Genomic DNA, 17,873 nt, shown 5'->3' with positions numbered 1-17,873 from the left:
GAATGTACATAGATGCTTTGGACTAAATAAAATATAACTTAGTGAAAAAGTGTGTGCACTCCTCAGCATTAAACAGCCCGAAGGTAGACTTAAGTTCAAGTCTAATCGCCGACTAGAGTAACTTTTTTAAAGCCTTTTTTTTTTTTCGACCGGTTCCGGAATGTGTCGATCTCTGACAAAGGCAAGCTGGTTTTTTCTCCCAGAAATTCAAGTTTTACAGTCGATTTTCTTCAGTTTACTGAAGAAAATCGACTGTAAAACCCACACCATATGAGATATTAAAAATTTTGTGTTAGGGCTAGGAACCACGATATGGCGACACATGTTAGGATTAAAGACCACGAGATGGCAACACATGTCATCCGCCTCTCTTCACTCAATGCCAGGTATAATCAGTGGTAATATTAGGCTAACGATCTCTGATTGGCTACCGGTTAAGATTGAACTGCTCCTTCAGTCTCCGAAAATAGTTATATAGGGCTAAAAAAACGGTCTTTGGTACCCAATACATGAATTAAGGCGTTAGCTGATTTTTTTTTGTCCTCATACTCAACATTACAGAGACCAGAAACCCTCTTAGTCAATCAGTTCTTCACCCTTTCCAATACATCTTCATCTTTTTGAAAGCCAGATGACCAAATCTATGCACAAAAAATGTATGTGGCCTGATCGAAGTCTTATACAATGGAACCATAACATTAATACTTCTATAAGTCAGACTCCTCTGCATCATTTCCATTATCCACTGTGCTGTCCTCACAATTTTAGCAATATGTCCCGAAGTTCTAGGTTCTTCTCAGTAAGCTCTCCCATGTCTCTCATCTCCTCTAACGTCTCCAAGATATACTCAATAAATGTACTTTACATTCCATCTTCGCTTCCCAAATTTCAAACCCTTATACTTCGCAACATTGAACTGATAACCCCACCTATTTCCACATTCAGCCAGTGTGTTTAAGTCCTGTTGCAAAGCCACAGGATCTGTGCCACACTTCATAGTTCTCAACAACTTTCGATCATCTCCAAACAACTACATATCACCGTTCAGAACTCTCCCAATATCAATTACATAAAAATAAAACTGCAATGGACCCAACTCGCTCACTAATCCCTAGCAGACAGCCAATCTCAAATCCAGCGCATTAATCTACTGTCTAGCTCGATGCTTTTAGATTTAATTACTAGCTTCGCATTTAACAATTTATCAAAAGTCTTGCAAAATCTAAATATATCGCTGTGTTTGCATCACTCTTATCCAATGAAGTGGCCACCTTTTTATAATAAGTAACCAGATTACTGAATACGGTACTTCATTAACAAGCTCATGATGCCCATAAAAGAGTGTTTTTCTGTTGTGAACCCAATTCAGAATCTTGGTCTTAACTAATCTGTCTACCACTTTAATCACATCAGACACACAGACTGGCCTATAATTGAAAGCCTTAGTCCTATTACCGCTCATATGAATTAGAACAATTTTGCCTTCTCTCCACAACTTTGGAACCTGGCCCAGTGCGCATGAATGATGATAAAAAGAAGTAAATATTGCTAACACTCCCTGGAATATTTCCTCAAACCATTAAAAGTCCCTCTAACTTACTAACACCTTACCTTACTAACAGTCCCTCCTCCTTCTTTTCTACTGTATTCAAGTTCTTCATAATGTCACATTCGCAAGAATCAAATATCTTTATGAATTGCTCATTAAATACCTCAATATATCCTCTGCAGCAGTTATCAATTCACTCACAGTATTTTCATACTCATATAAATCTTTCATCAAATCATACGACAAATAAATATAAAAATAAATTCAGGTTGCAAAGAAATTAAGAAAAACAAATAAGCACAATTGCTGTATTATAGCTGAGTTGGATACTTTTGACAGTATTCTTCATAAAGAGAAAAGTATTAATATATTAATATACGCATTAAGTACTAGTTAATATAAAAAGAAAATGTTATGGAACTTATATCTTGTAACACGTGATGAGCAGTCATACAAGCAGAAAAAAACAAGCCAGTCAACGGATATCCCCGGTGAGAGATATGAATCAGAGTGCGAAATGAAGTTCGCAGAAATAATTACAAGAAATCAGAGAGAATCATTCGCTGTGTAACGGAGAGACCTCTTATGGCAGAATAACCGTAGCAAACTCAGATGACAGAAACGTGTCGAATGCACTTGAAGCAGAGGAGTTATTAAGTTATCATATAGGTTAGCGACACATTCTTCAGACCCATTAATTCTCCAGATGCTAGGACGGATTTTGATGAAGAGACAGCATTTGAAAAGATAGATGAGGTTAAACACACGGCAGCAAATCAATTCTAATGCAGCAGTAGACTTGCATGAGATATCAGCACCAGTGAGGAGTGCACTAGATGATTATCTATGCTTCATACCCAATTGTTTAATTTGGATCAACACGAACAGGATTACAAATGGCCGAATGGAGGATAAGATGATTTCACTATACAGTAGGTTATTCCAAAAGGGCGGAATTAGAACAGTTGCAGCCAATTATAGATCAACCAATATCTATGGAGTAGTTATTATGGTAGTTAGAGAGAGAGAGAGAGAGAGAGAGAGAGAGAGAGAGACATGAAAAATCGCATCCAGTGGTGGGTGAATTTTTTAAATGGATCTTGCTTTACAATTCTGCTCGCATTTTACAAAATGGTGACAATGAAACTGAATAAACGGAATGTATATACAATTATTCTTTTAAAAGTTCCAAAGGCATTCAAGAGAATTCTACAGCTATCACAAAATCGCTAAACTTGCTTGATAGCACAGTAAAAAAAAGCAGCCAGAACAACGAACCAGTTCACACAGGATCGTGCCACTTGCCTAACTCGCGCGGAAAACTGCACGATTACGATACCTAGCGGCATCATCCGTAACTTGAAAATGTGCACCAGCCAAGTTCAAATTCCAGTTTTTCTGGTATGTTCATGGTATAGGCATTGCTGTATAGGAGTTGATTTGTTTCCTTTATGCTGTTGGTTGTGATGGTTTATATAACAGTATTTGCGTCAGTGGATATGTTTTAGCTTAGATTTATTAAAGCTTTTAATGCTGATATTCTTCTACGGTCGAGCCTCTGTAACTCAGTGGATTTAGACAAAGCCCTTTGGTCTGAGAGACCTGGGTTAGATTCCCTTTAGTGACGTAATTATGGTTTCTTTCGACGAAAGGTGAGTTAGCCGGTCTCATAGAGAGGGAAAGGGTTTTTTAACCCCAAAACTCGGGTTTTCCGTCACTACCGCCTTATCCTCGAGTTATTTATTTGCGAAGTCCGTGAATAGTTGGAAGTTTGTGGACGCTTAAATGCCTGTCAGGACTACTGATGGAAAGATGAATTTTTCTATGGTCATATTCCGATATCCCCTACTTCATTTTACACTTATTTCTGTCAAACGATTCTCAGGTATGTCATCAACTTGAAGCTCATTGAGTTGAATTTGAGAAAAAAATAAAATAAATTAATCAGCTAATGCCTTTATTCTTCTTTTTTTTTGTTCCCATATAGGGAGTATGCGAGGCCACTTTAGCCCTATCTAACTTATTGGAGACTGAGTGGGCCCAATCTCCAATGATAGCCAATCAGATATAGCTGGCCTATCACTAATTAAGCTTCACACAGTGAAAAGTCGAATCAACCAGTGTCGCCATCTCGTTGTCCTTATCCCTATCACAATAATTGAATGTCTGAAATAGTGTGACTTCTACGGTCGATTTTCTTGAGTTTAAGTGACGATAAATCCGAGTTTCCGGGAGAAAAAACCGGCTTGCCCGTGTCAGAGATCGACTAACGCGGGAACCGGTCGAAAAAAGGCTGGTTGAATTTGGAAGTTAGACAATATAGCTACTTCCTGATGATTTGCTGTTGGTTTATTATATAACTCTTGCAGCTCAATTCAGTGAATATTTTGTTGACGAAAATAAAATTCTTTTTTATCCATAAGTCTCTGTTCTGTTATTGCAAAATTTAAAAAAAACTTTTGTTTCCGAATCATGTGCATACGCTTTCTAAAATCGCGATTTTCTTGTGCTGAACTGTAAAAAAAATTCGTATCTCTCTGTTTTCTTCTACACTTTTTACGTTTGGTTTCTTCCAGTCCCTTTACAGTTTTCTGTCCTGGTTGCCATGCAAGGAGAACTGGGTCCAGTAGTCGACTTGTCGTCTGATGCCCAGAATCCCCACCGTCTGATGTACTTCTAGACCACCTGGGCGTCGACTGAATTGGTATGGATTTCATCTTGCTATTCACCATTAAAATAGTGGATGAAATACTGTTAATATAGCTCCTCTGTTGACACCTGTCTTACAAAGGGTAGCCCTGCTGGTAGCTACGCTACCGCTGGCACAGATCTCTGCATCATTCAAGCCCCACCTATATTAGCCATTAAAATAATAATATGAAATAATAAATTATGGAAATTCATTATGACTAGATAACAGATAATTATGTTTGTAAATGAGAAAATAGCGCCTAAAAATTAAGTATACGTTCTTTGTTTTAACTGAGATTGTTTATAATAAGAGAGCAATAGCCTATAATTTTCAATTAAAAAGGATTTTTTTTTCGTAATTTATAACAATTTCAATTTTTTGAATTTGAGTTTTTCTTACCGTTGCTCAAGCTGTAGTCCAGTTTTGCAATTATAAATGATGCGGGTGCAATAGAGGGATTTCTAAAAAAGAAAAAAATACTAATAACGGGGAAAACAAAGTTAGGAACATGTATTCATGTATTATTTGTGTAAGCGTGCGTTCTCATCAAACTGACTAGCACTTTTGTAGCTGGAGTCTGTAGTTTAGTATCATATATATTGTGTTAAGTAAAGGTATATTATTTTTTAAATATTTTCTCGTAAGCTTAATTAACGAAAATAAGCGCTTATTTCCCAACTGTTGTAAGTTACGCGTTGCATTAGGAGAGTAGATGTAAGTTATCGTATTTGAAAGTTTTATTCTTTTAAGTAATTTCAATTTTACTCTCTCTCTCTCTCTATATATATATACACAGTATATATATATATATATATATATATATATATATATATATATACACACACACACACACACACACACACGCACTTTATTTATATTTATTTTTTGTAAAATAAAAGAGCGCCTGGGCCTATTTCATTACTATCAGTTTGTCAATGACAGGTTCAGCCTGTAGTCTCATCAGTAAGAGTTAAGAAACGACGTTTTCTTTTATATTTCACCGGCATGGTAGGAAGAAGAATTTTCACCAGATCAAAGTATTTAGTTCCGTTTCCCACTTTTAAAGTATAATTGATGTTTATTTCATATGCTCGCAAATGAAGATATGGTAAGAAGAGAATTTCCACTCACTCGGAACAGGATTTTTATTCCTCAAAAAACACCGGTTGGGGAATCTGCAGTATTTATAAAAATTATAAACAACAACAGCTCATCCTTCACCCTTGTCTTCCGTCCCTCCATTAATTAATAGAGGAATTTTGATTTTTGAGCCTTGATAAGCACTGAATTGTATGTAACATGACAAGCCCATATTTTCCTCACTAGGGGTGAGGAAAATATGTTTTTCTATGACGCTGAATGTGTTTCAAACAAACAACAGCTAGTGCTATTTGAAGAGGAGAGAAAGTATGCTTGCATAAATCTTACCAGGGGCACTCAGTAGAGAAATATCTCTGTAATTCTCACATTTAGTTTTATTTCTCTTTTTATATATGGGTACTATGAGAGCTTTACTCCAATCATCTGGAATTTGTCCCTCTGTTCAGGCCTTCTGAACTATGCAGTGCAGCCATTGTACTGCACTGCATAGTTCAGTGCAGCCATTGTAAGACTTTTATACCTCCCTTTCTGGTCGAATATTGTCTACTCCAGCTGCCTTTTCATAACATTTTTTACTTCAAGTATGATATGTATTCCTGATTGTATGCCTGTTGAGTGTTTTTTTACCACTGTGCTGTCACTGATTGTTTCAATTAGCAATTTTTATAAGTAATTGTCCATATATCAAGGATATCTTCTCCAGTTTTCATCTCACCTTTATCAACTCTAATTCCTTTTACAGCACTCTTTCCTTCATTTCTGAACTTTTTCTACAGCCTCAGAATATCTTGCTGCCTTCCTGATATTTATTTTCTATATTCCTACCAAAGTCTTCCCATGACTTTTGTTTAGCTAGTTTCAGACAGTGTTTAGCTTTTTTAGATTTGTCTCTGTATTCTCTAAGAGCACAAACTGACTTATTCACCAGGAACTTTTGATATGCTATCTTCTTTTCCTTCACTGCCTCTTTAACTTCCTGTGTCCAACATGGAGTTCTGATTTTTCTATCCTTGCAGACAAACTCATCACATGCCTCTCTGGCTGAATCAATGTTTTCTTCAGGATTTGCCACTGAATCTCCAAGGTTTGTTCCTGTTCTCAAACTCTCATTTTTTCTTGAATAATGTTTGTGTATTTTAGTCTACAGTTCACATCTGGGAGCTGCTCAACTTTTATTTGCTTTAAAACTTTCTTTCATTTTATTCCTTTCAATATGAAATTCAGTTTTATCCTGTTCAAGACTAAATAGTAATCTCTTCCAATTTCAGATTCTCTGTACACTTTAGTGTCCTGCACCAATGAGAAACATTGCTATCAACAATACACTAGTGGCCAAAATTATGGAAACCTTTTAGAAAAAGTGTGTTTTTGAGATTTGATGGCTCATAACACCACTTTTTTTTTAGTGTAATACCATAAAAGTATCAATGGAAAGATAATTTAATCAAGAATGTAATGCAACAAAGTTTGTTCAATTATCTGTATTCTATGAAAAGTTATACCCAAATAACCAGAAAAAAGCACAAGTTGCTTAGGTTGATATGAAGTAGCTTTCCTTCATTTGAATGTAGCCAATGAGCATGAGTGATTAGAGAGCCAATCAGGTGTCGTTTTGTTTTGGCAATGAGCCAATAAGGTCACAGTAGGATTCAGCTATTGATGTCCTGTATTGGAGCTGAGAGGAGGACATTTGTCAGCATGTTATGTGATTGCTATCAAGTTGGTTGGGTTTTTTTGTGTTCTTTCATTTAGTGAGCTTGTAAAACGTAATAAAATTAAAGAAATGGCGGGAAGAGTTGACTGGTCACCCAGAAAGCGATGTAAAATAGTACTATTAAGTGAACAAGGCTACGGTTATGAAGAAATTAGAAGAAAAATTGGTGGAAACTTAACCAAAGGTGGCATTTCTAAATTTTTGAAGAGGTATAAGGAGACTCAGTCACTACAAAACCAGACTGGTAAAGGCAGGAAAAGGTGTACAACAGCAAGTGATGATAGAATTGAGAGACTGTGTCTACGTGACAGAAGAAAATCAATGTTAGAATTCCATGAAAAAAGCCATTTTTATCTCTTAAACAAAGATTGAAAAGATTAAACTGGGCTAAAACCCGTGTTAACTGGACAGGCAGAACAATGGGACAGTGTTATTTGGAGTGGTTTGACCAAAATCTCCCTGTTTGGTAGTGATGGCATAAAATACTTAAGGAGAAGAATTGGAGAAGATTTGCATCCTGATTGCATTACACCTACCGTGAAACCCACTTAGTATTATGATCTGGGGTGTATGACATCAAAAGGTGTGGGCAGAATTTGCATGATTAATGGGAATATAAATGCCCAAAAATACATAAATGAAATTCTTAAGCCCAAACTGAAGCCTTCCGCACTTTCTTTTCCAAGATAATGAAGCATTTATATTTCAACAGGATTCAGCTCCATGTCATGTTGCCGCTGTGTGCAAAAAGTGGTTTCAAGATAATCATATTCCACTGCTGGAATGGCCTGGGAATAGCCCAGACCTTAACCCAATCGAAAATCTATGGAGCCGACTAAAGAAACTTGTTAGTCAGAAGCAACTCAGCAATAAAACCCGATTAATAGAAGCAATAATTCAATCTTGGTTTCACATTATAACAGCTGTAGGACTAAAAAACTTGGTTCACTCCATGGGAAGGCCTTGTAAAGCCGTAATTAACATTAAAGGTTACCCAATTAAGTATTAACTCACATTGTGAGAATTTTTGTATATCTCATTTTTTCTATATGTTTCACTTTTCTTCTTTATAACTGCTGTTGTAATAAAAAAATCCTTCATAAAAGTTATTGCATTACATTCTTCATTAAATTATCTTTCCATTTATATATAATTTTATGGTATTACTCGAAAAAAAAGTGGTGTTATGAGCCATCAAACCTCAGAAATACACTTTTTCCAAAAGGTTTCTACAATTTTGCCCACTAGTGTAACATACTCAATGAGTTTTCTTATTCCTTGCCTCTTCTCTCCATGTGAATTTAATCACATTTTTATGTTGGAACATTGTGTTAGTAATAACCAGCCATTGTCCTGAGCAGAAATCCATTATTATTATTAGTTGTGCTCTTTTCTCCAAATTTTCCCCAAATATTTTTGCATGTCTGACAATCATTTCCTACTCTGCTATTTAGATCCCCAACAAGGACCAACTTTTCCTTTTTCATTGTGTCAGTTGCTTTTTCTAAAGCCTCAAAAAATTCCTCCACTTCTACCTTAGTAGAACCTTCTGTGTGGACCATAGGCACAAATAAGTCTCATCGTCCAGTTTCCAATTCTGATATTTGCCTGTCATTCAAGAACTCGTATTTAGCGTTCAATACTCTAGCTACACCTTCTTTTCCCTGATTGTTATTGCCTGGATATAACATTTTTTATTTATTGCTCAGAAAGATCTCACCAGTTTTTCTTTTGTTTCAGTCACTCCTATTATGTCGATCTGGTACTTATTCAATTCCTCAGCTAGCTCTGTTTCTTTGCGATTCAGGCTTCTTATGTTGATAGTGATCTCGAACTCTGGTAATGTTGAGTTGGGATGTGTTTCAGGCTTTCTTATAGTAGCTGACTTTTTGCTGTTTGCTCTGGTTCTCTGTTGAAAACAACAGGGGCTAAACATCATCTTGTTTAACCAGATGATGTCCCAGCCAGCATGAAATTCTGTCATGTTGTATCATCATTTTAAAATTGTGGTTTAAGCCAATAAGAATACAACTTGGTTGGCTAAATTCCAAATTGGTAGACCATCATTTGTTCAGTATCCAGGTAGAAACCTAACAGGGTGCATCACGAGAAGGTGAGGATTGAACATTAGGTCAGAGGCCCTGGTCGGTTCTTCACATTCCTTTAAAGGCTATGTGGATGTCTCCTCTCAATTATACAGCTTTGTCCCTTTGCCCCTTATTTAAATCATCCTGTAAGATGTCTACATTACCTTTTATTAACTATTGCTGTCCCTGGTTTTGCATCATCAGCAAACAACTGAATATCCCCTCGAGGTTATCTATTTTGGATATAGAGTATACGTAAGCTTCACACCACATTACAAATTAGCAACCGTATTCTGCTTCACTTAAGGAGAAACTGCATGCTTTATTATACCCTAGAGCAGGGGTCGGCAACCTTTTCAGACTCAAGGGCCACATTCAACTTTTATTTTTAATAATTGGGCCGGAAGTGTAGTACGAACAACGGATTCATTATGAATACTTTGCATCTTAAATATGTTTCGCTGAGCAGTCAAAGAAACTTGTAATTTATTAATTTGATTTTTCAAAATTCACAGTTCAAATCCTTCTATTGGCTTTCATGTTGATCCTCGTAATGACGTCTGATATTATATTCTTTCATTAACATCAACACTTATGTTTTCATAACAGCATCATTAAACCTTCCTTCATCTGTAATTTTACATTTTCTTGAACACATTTTTGAAATTATATTTAACAACTATATATCTGAAAATAATAGTTGATGTTATTGAATTATATTAAAAGACCGACTAGGGAACATGACTACAAAAGTGCAACAAAATTTCGGTTGTCGTCGGATGAAGTCACATTTGTTATCCCCACTCATGATGACTCACGTGGTTGATCGCGCCAAGTTACACGACCATATCACGAACTATAGGTATAAAATTATTTTTAATTTATTATTCACATTATAAAATGTATTATTTAAATAATTCAACATGGCATGTAAATATGGTCAACCTTTTATGGGCCGCCAAAAATGCACGTTTGGGCCACGTGCAGCCAGCGGGCTTCCGGTTGCCGACCCCTGCCCTACAGTGTATCCAATTCCTTGTGATTGTAACATTGCCTTCTGTGGATAGACAGAATGATCTGTTAAAAGGTGCCTCAGAGAATTGGACACCCTTTCCATCAGATTAAATGGAAGAAAACCAGTATACTATATGGAAACCATCATAAGTTGGGGAGGATAATTTTAGAGTCAGCAGAAGCTATGAAGCACTCTCTCTCTCAGTCTCAACAAATATGGCTGCATTAATCAACCAAAAATTTGGGAGACAGTCATCTACAAGGAAGATCAACTACAAACCTAGCAATTGTCAAAACTTCCATACAACAAATGGAGGGCATCAAATTAAGGCTTTTGTCCATTATAATTGAACTGTTTCATTTGCTCATTGTTGTTTGTTTTGTAACTGCTAGTCATGTTCTGATGATTCTATTGTGCAGCCCAGCAAAATATAAGTCAATTAATAAATATCTTTATATGATTTTTTTTGTTATAATACCATGAAAAATAAAAAGATGTTCAACACATAAGCCTGTGATCTCTGGATGAGGAGGGTGACAAGTTGTGTACCACAGTATTCTATACTTGAGCAGTTGTTGTTTAACTACTTCTTCCCTTCATGTATTAGGCCTAGTGGCCTGTTACAGAGCTATCCTTGTCCCTTCTAAGCCGTACCCGTCCCAAAGATAAGGTGGCTAGTCCTATGCCTCCCAGTGTGTCCTATGTCTGTAGATGCATGTGTTCATGGGGCTGGTTTGCCTGCTTGCAGTAGAAAAAACCCTAGATAAACTGGGGAGAGAAACCCTGCAGTCCACACCCAAAACCAGCTAACTTGACTATGTCTGAGAAAGATCCTTAAGCTACTCATATCAGCGACAGGAATCGAACCCAGGACACTCCTTTCCCAGGCATATGATTGAGAAGTGTATAGCCACTCAGCTAACCGAGTGGACTGTTGTTTAACATGTGTGTTAATGATATTGGGTCTGGAGGGTGATATCCAGTTGTTTGATGATGGTAAGTTGGGGAGAGATTGAAAAGGGATGTAACTGATACAGAATCCTTATTTTATTATTATGGTCAAATAAAAGCGAATTATATTATATTTTATTTGGATGAAGCACATAGCAGGTAGAGTATTATATTAATTGAAATCAAATAGTTATTGAAACTAGAGATTTTGGATAGTAAATTAAAGTATAGGAATCTTATTGCTAAGTGGTTAACCCATCATATCAGATAACAGCCCTGCTAATGAAAACACATTAATATGTGGCATCCCACAGGGCTCAGTACTGGGACCTTTTATTGTTTAAATGTCAATTACATTGTGATGTTTTCGGTATGCTGACAGTTAGATATGTCACAGGTGAGAGATCAGGGACTGCACATATGCAGAAAATGGGAAGAACTTTGTGAATTAGACGTGTTACTTCAGAAATGGGAGAAAACGACCTAGAGAAACGATTAGCATGATTGAGGGCAAGGATAATGTGCTCAATCTGGAGGAAAATATAAAAGTAGGGAGTATGGGAAGTTTTAAACATTGACGTTTTTAAAGATGGTGTTACATGGAAGGATGAATGGAGAGCAATAGTAGGTAACTTGCAGAGAGAGAGAGAGATGTGTGCTGAAAGAGGAAGTGGAATGTCTTGGGAGTGAGTTGAGAAGCATGAAAGAAGAGATTAGGGGACTGGAAACAATGAGAGAGAGAGAGAGAGTTATGGGAATGATAGGAGAGGAGAGAATTGGAGAACCACTAAAAGAGAGTGAATGAGAAAAATGTGAGAGAGAGTGCTGGAACTAGGAATGGCAAGATACAACATAACTAAGTCGGTGAACAAAGAAAGTGTTAGAGGAGAGAGAGTGAGGGATGCAAGTGAGCAAGGAAGAAACATTGGTAAGAGGTGTGATGTATGGAGGCTCAGTGATCTGTGGTGTGCAAGATAGAATACTTGACTGTTTTCCAGGAGGAACAGTAGATAGTGTGACTGTGGCATTTAAGTGATCTGAAAGGGTGGATGAGATGAGATGATTGTGATGGTGGGCTTGAATGACTTGAGAGACAGTATGAATTGGGTGGCAAGAGATCTGAGGTTCATGCCTAAGGTTGTACGGAAGAAGACTGAGAGAGGGAAGATAGCGTGTGTAGCCCAGATATGATAATGCAGAGCTGCATAAAGAGCATCAATAATGAATAGTATAATAGCAAGAATGTTTCAAATGAGAGAATTGGAATATGTGAATGCATGGAGGGTATTTGAAGACAGAAAAGAATTGTATGCGAAAGATGGCTTGCATTCGAATGAGGAAGGACGTAGGCATCTGGAGAAAGTGTGTTGTTCTCTGAGAAAGTCAGTGTGTCAATGCATGGAAAGCAGAATTATCAGGGTGGATGGTAGCAGGGGTGGCCTCTCTTGGGAATAGGTGCTTGGGAGAAGGGAGAATACATCAGGTAATGCTGAATCCAGTGGAGTCTGGAAGGGATAATGATAGGTATAGAAACAGTGACAATTCTTTTTACTAATGCCAGGAGTATCTGGAATAAAGGAGATGAATTGGTTGCTCTGATAGCCTCAGCCTGGCCAAAGATTATTGGGATCTCTGAGATGTGGTTGATGGAAGATGATATCCTTACAGGAATAGAAATAGCAGGGTATAGCATTTTTCGACAGGATAGGAAGGGGAAAATGACGTGGTGGAGTACTGCTTATAAGTGATGACTTATGTCCTCTCAGAGTAGAGTATTTGGAGGGCATTGGCACTAATGGTTTTGAAAGTATTGTGAGGTAGAGGTGGACAGGATATTTAGTAGGGTGTTGCTACAAGCCTGGGAGCATAGAGGGTGAACAGCAGGAGATGTTCAGGCAGTTGAGCTTGGTGAGTGCAAGAAGAATGATTGTTATGGGAGATTTTAACTACAGTGGTATATATTGGGAAGAGGAAACTGCATGTAGTAATAAGGGAATAGAATTTCTTGAATTGTTTAGGAACAAACGTCTTAGGCAGCATGTAACAGAAGGAACATAAGGTTCAAGAGTTTTAGATTTGGTCAGAAGAACTGATAATAACTGAGATGGTATCTCTGTCCCCAGTTTGAGTGAGTGACCATGTAGTTTTGGGAAGATTACTAGATGTGCAGGAGTATCAAAGAGAAAGGAATGTGTGCAGAATTATAAGGCAGGTAATTATAATAGCTTTAGATATCAACTCGGGGTAGTTCTATGAAGGAGGAATTGGAAGGACGAGATATCATCAGTTCTTGGGAACTTGTGAAAAATATTTATTAGCAGCAATAGCAAGCTGTATACTGGGAGTGAAGAAGAGAATGCAATTTGGTGTAAAGTGGATGACAAACAATATCAAACAGGAACTGCAAGTAAAAAAGAGGTTATGGAAGAGATATAAGGAGAGGGGTGGAGAGCAGATGCATGTAGAATATAAGACTCAGACCAGGAGAGTGACTAGTATGGTAAGGAAGGCAAAACTGGAATATGAGAAGAGATTGTCCCTGAGATCCAAAAAAAATCCTAAGGAATTTTTTCGCTTTGGCCAGTAGGAGGAGAAATGATTATGGAAGAATGACGTTTAATAAAATTGGGAATAGTGACTGATACAAAGGATATAGTGGAGTTGTTTGATGAACACTATTGGGATATTTCATCTTGGAGAAGTAGGTTTTAATATTAGAGGTATATGGCAGGTTCTAGTTTAGAAATGCAAGAAGTGAGTGTGTTTCAAATACTGAGTACTCTGGATATCAGTAACGCAATAGGACTGGATAGGATTTCACTGTTGGATTTGAGAAAATTTGCTAAAGAACTGACAGCCCCATTGACCTGGCTTTTCAGTAAAAGTCTGACCATGTAAAAGGTGCCCAAGGAGTGAATGGAGGGTAACAGTGCTGCATAAGGATGGTAGCAGACTGTTAGTGTCAAGCTATAGACTAGTTTGTATTTCATCAGTAGTTGTTAAGATCTTGGAGAAATTAGTGAGATCATTTAGCATTGGGCAGATGAGGGTAATGTCATCTGTGACTCAGCACTGGCATCCCTACTCCCGTGCCCTTTAATTCAATCTATTCAAGTCTTCTTGTAAGGCTAGAATATCTGCTTTAGTAATATGATTGCTTATTATTATCATCCCACAACCCCATGGAGTCAAAGACTCATCTAGGAGGTCCCTTTGGCATTCAGTTTCTCTGCAGACACCACACTCTCAGGCAGGGCATTCCAATCTTTCACAACTTTGCATGCAAATAACCTGCTTCTCACTCCCTTGTTCACACCCTCCTTATACAGCTTTCAGGGATGACCTCTTGTTCTCCCATGATCTCCCACCATTTTATTAAAAACCTCTTTAACATTGAGCCTATAACAACTCCTTACCAACTTGTATGTCTCTATCATACCAACTTGTATGTCTCTATCATATCATCCCTTTAGCTCCTGTCCACTAGACACAACATTCCAGAGATCAGAAATTACCATAATCAATTGCCTCTGAACCCTTTCCAACATCTCGTCGTCCTTCTGAAAACCAGGTTACCAAATCTGTGTACAGTAGTCCATATGTGGCCTAATCAAGGCCTGATACAATGGAACAAGAATCTCTTTACTTTTATAAGTCAGTGTCTTCTGCATTATTCCCAGAATTTGTTGTTCTCATAATTTTTGCAGTCATCATCATCATCATCATCATCAAATTCCTGCCATGTACCCTCAAGGGGTGTACAGGATATGACAGTACTACATGAAAAAATTACATCATTACTAACTTCCTATCTACAATTTTCCTCCAAATCAGTCTGTAACTTGTCAAGCCTCCAACATTATCAGATCTTATATTTCTATAGTCTAAGGCACTTTGTACCGTATCAATCCACCTATATCTTGGTCTTCCTCTGGGTCGTTTTCCTGCCAACCTGGCAGAGAACACTTGTTTTGCTAATCTTTCTTCGCCCATTCTATTTAAGTGACCATACCATCTGAGATTAGCTCTGCTAACGCATTCCTGGATGCTGACAATGTCAAGTTCTTTCCTAATATCCTCATTTTTAATATGATATTGCCATTGATGCCATCTGTTCACGCCTCTAATCTTTCTCAGGACTATCATATCTGCGGTCTCTAGTCTTTGGTCAAGTGTTTTACTTCTGACCCAGCTCTCAGATCCATAAGTTAAAATTGGTTTGAACACAGTCTTGTATATAGCTAATTTAGTGTTCTGACTAATTTCTTTCTTATTCCATATGAATTTATTTAATTGACTTCCCACGATACCAGCTTTGCTGATTCTGTTGTCTATTTCTATATTTAGTTTACCATCTTCAGTAAAAATTGTGCCTAAGTAGCTGAAATGTTTTACTTGTTCCACAGGTTCTCCATTCACAACACAGTTGACATTTTCAATGATTCTGCCTATTTTCATTGTCTTTGTCTTTTTATTGCTGACCTTCATACCATATCTATTACAACAGCTATTCAATTTAGTCAGAGAATCTTGCAGACTTGAAGCGGATTTATTTAGAAGTATAACATCATCCGCATAAAGCAAAGAGCTGACATTAACATCTCCAATTTTGAAATCAGGTTTAATACCACTTTCCTTCATAATGTGATCCATATAGATAATGAATAATACAGGGGATAATGTACATCCTTGTCTCACACCAGAGTTAACATTAAATCATCTTCCTGTACTTCCTTCAATTCTAACTGCTGACTCACAACTCAAATAAAGACTAAGTATTGCTTGATATAATGCCCCATTGACAGCATATAACTGCAGCGTATTGAATAGCTTCTCTCTTGGCACCTTGTCATATGCCTTTTCCAAATCGACAAAACTTAAATACAGATCTTTGTTATATTCCCATGCTTTCTCGACTATTTGTCGTAAAGTGAAGATCTGATCCTGACAGCCTCTATTTGGCCTGAATCCAGCTTGTTCTTCACCAAGCTTTTCTTCCACAATTCTTCTCAACCGTTTCTCAAGTATACTTGCATAGATCTTGCCAGGAACACTCAGTAGGGAAATACCTCTGTAATTCTCATATTCAGTTTTATTTCATTTTTTATATATGGGTACTATGAGAGCTCTACTCCAATCATCAGGAATTCGTCCCTCTGTCCAGGCTTTCTGAACTATGCAGTGCAGCCACTGTAAGATTCTTATACCACCATACTTCAGCATTTCTGGTCGAATATCATCTACACATCTACATCTATCACATCCGCTGCCTTTCCACATTTCAAGCCTTTGATGGCTTTTTCTACTTCAAGTATGGATATGTATTCCTGACTGCATGCCTGGTCAGTGTTTTTTTATCACTGTGCTGTCATCACTGCTTGTTTCATTTAGCAGTTTTTCAAAGTAATTACTCCATACTTCAAGGATATCTTTTTCTCCTGTTTTCATTTCACCTTTATCATCTCTAATTCCTTTTACAGCACTCTTTCCTCCATTCCTAAGCTTCAACAGCCTCCAGAATATTTTGCCACCTTCTTGATATTTATTTTCTATATTCTTGCCAAAGTCCTCCCATGACTTTTGTTAAACTAGTTTTACACACTGTTTAGCTTTCTTACATTTGTCTCTGTATTCTGTAAGAGTAAAAGCTGACTTATTTGCCTGGAACTTTTGATATGCTTTCTTCTTTTCCTTCACTGCCTCTTTAACTTCCTGTGTCCACCAGGGAGTTCTGATTTTTTTATCCTTGCACACAACCTCACCACATGCCTCTATGGCAGAATCAATCAATGTTTCCTTCAGAGTTTGCCACTGAATCTCCAAGGTTTGATTCCTGTTCTCAAACTCTTTCATTTTCTTTTCAATAATATTTCTGTATTTTAGTCTACAGTTCACATCTGAGAGCTGCTCAACTTTTATTCGCTTTAAAACTTTCTTACATGTTATTCTTTTCAATATGAAATTCAATTTTATCCTGCTCAAGACTAAATAGTGATCACTTCCAATTTCAAATCCTCTGTACACTCTGGTGTCCTGCACGAGGGAGAAAACATCACTATCAACAATAACATAGTCAATGAGACTTTTCTTATTCCTAGCCTCTTCTCTCCATGTGAATTTGTGCACATTTTTATGTTGGAACACGGTGTTAGTAATAACCAGTCCATGTCCTGAGCAGAAATCCAACAGATATTTGCCATTATTATTAGCTTTGCTCTTTTCTCCAAATTTTCCCAAAATATTTTTGTATGTCTCACAATCATTTCCTACTCTACTATTTAGATCCCCAACAAGGACAAACTTTTCCTTTTTCATTGTGTCAGTTGCTTTTTCTAAAGCCTCAAAAAATTCCTCCACTTCTACCTTAGTAGAACCTTATGTGGGACCATAGGCACAAATAAGTCTCATTGTCCAGTTCCCCATTCTCATATTTGTCCACATTACTCTACTTGAGACTGACTGCCATTCAAGAAGATTAGCCTCGTATTTTGTGTTGAATACTATGGCTACTCCTTCTTTTCCTTGATTGTCATTGCCTGAATATAACATTTTGTATTTATTGCTCAGAAAGATCTCACCAGTTTTGGTCTTTTTTGTTTCAGTCACCCCTATTATGTCGATCTGGTACTTATCTAATTCCTCAGCTAGCTCCATTTCTTTGCCATTCAGGCTTCTTACGTTGATAGTAAGATCTTTAACTCTGGTGATGTTGAGTTGGGGTTTGTTTTCAGATTTGTTCCAGTAGCTGACTTTTCGCTGTTCAC

The 17,873-nt window shown here is 37.2% G+C and overlaps 1 protein-coding gene across 3 annotated transcripts in view; it reads left to right on the top strand.

Moving 5' to 3' along the window:
* The first annotated feature begins 4,764 nt into the window (after positions 1 to 4,764).
* The window catches only part of LOC150106646 (transmembrane protein 33-like), a 122,841-nt gene continuing 109,732 nt past the window's right edge, over positions 4,765 to 17,873 (top strand). For 2 of the 3 annotated variants that reach the window (XM_090392596.1, XM_090392598.1), the window contains exon 1: positions 4,765 to 4,955. The gene's annotated coding sequence lies outside the window, so the exon portion shown is untranslated. The remainder of the gene's footprint in view (positions 4,956 to 17,873) is intronic. The other variant, XM_090392597.1, reaches the window with a different exon arrangement.

This window comes from Typopeltis vanoorti, chromosome 5, assembly GCF_054136105.1.
Source record: "Typopeltis vanoorti isolate ZY-2024b chromosome 5, IOZ_Tvanoo_1.0, whole genome shotgun sequence".
In the NCBI taxonomy this organism is placed as follows: domain Eukaryota; kingdom Metazoa; phylum Arthropoda; class Arachnida; order Uropygi; family Thelyphonidae; genus Typopeltis; species Typopeltis vanoorti.
Note: the sequence above shows the minus strand (reverse complement) of the source record. Positions and strands in the feature narration are given on the sequence as shown.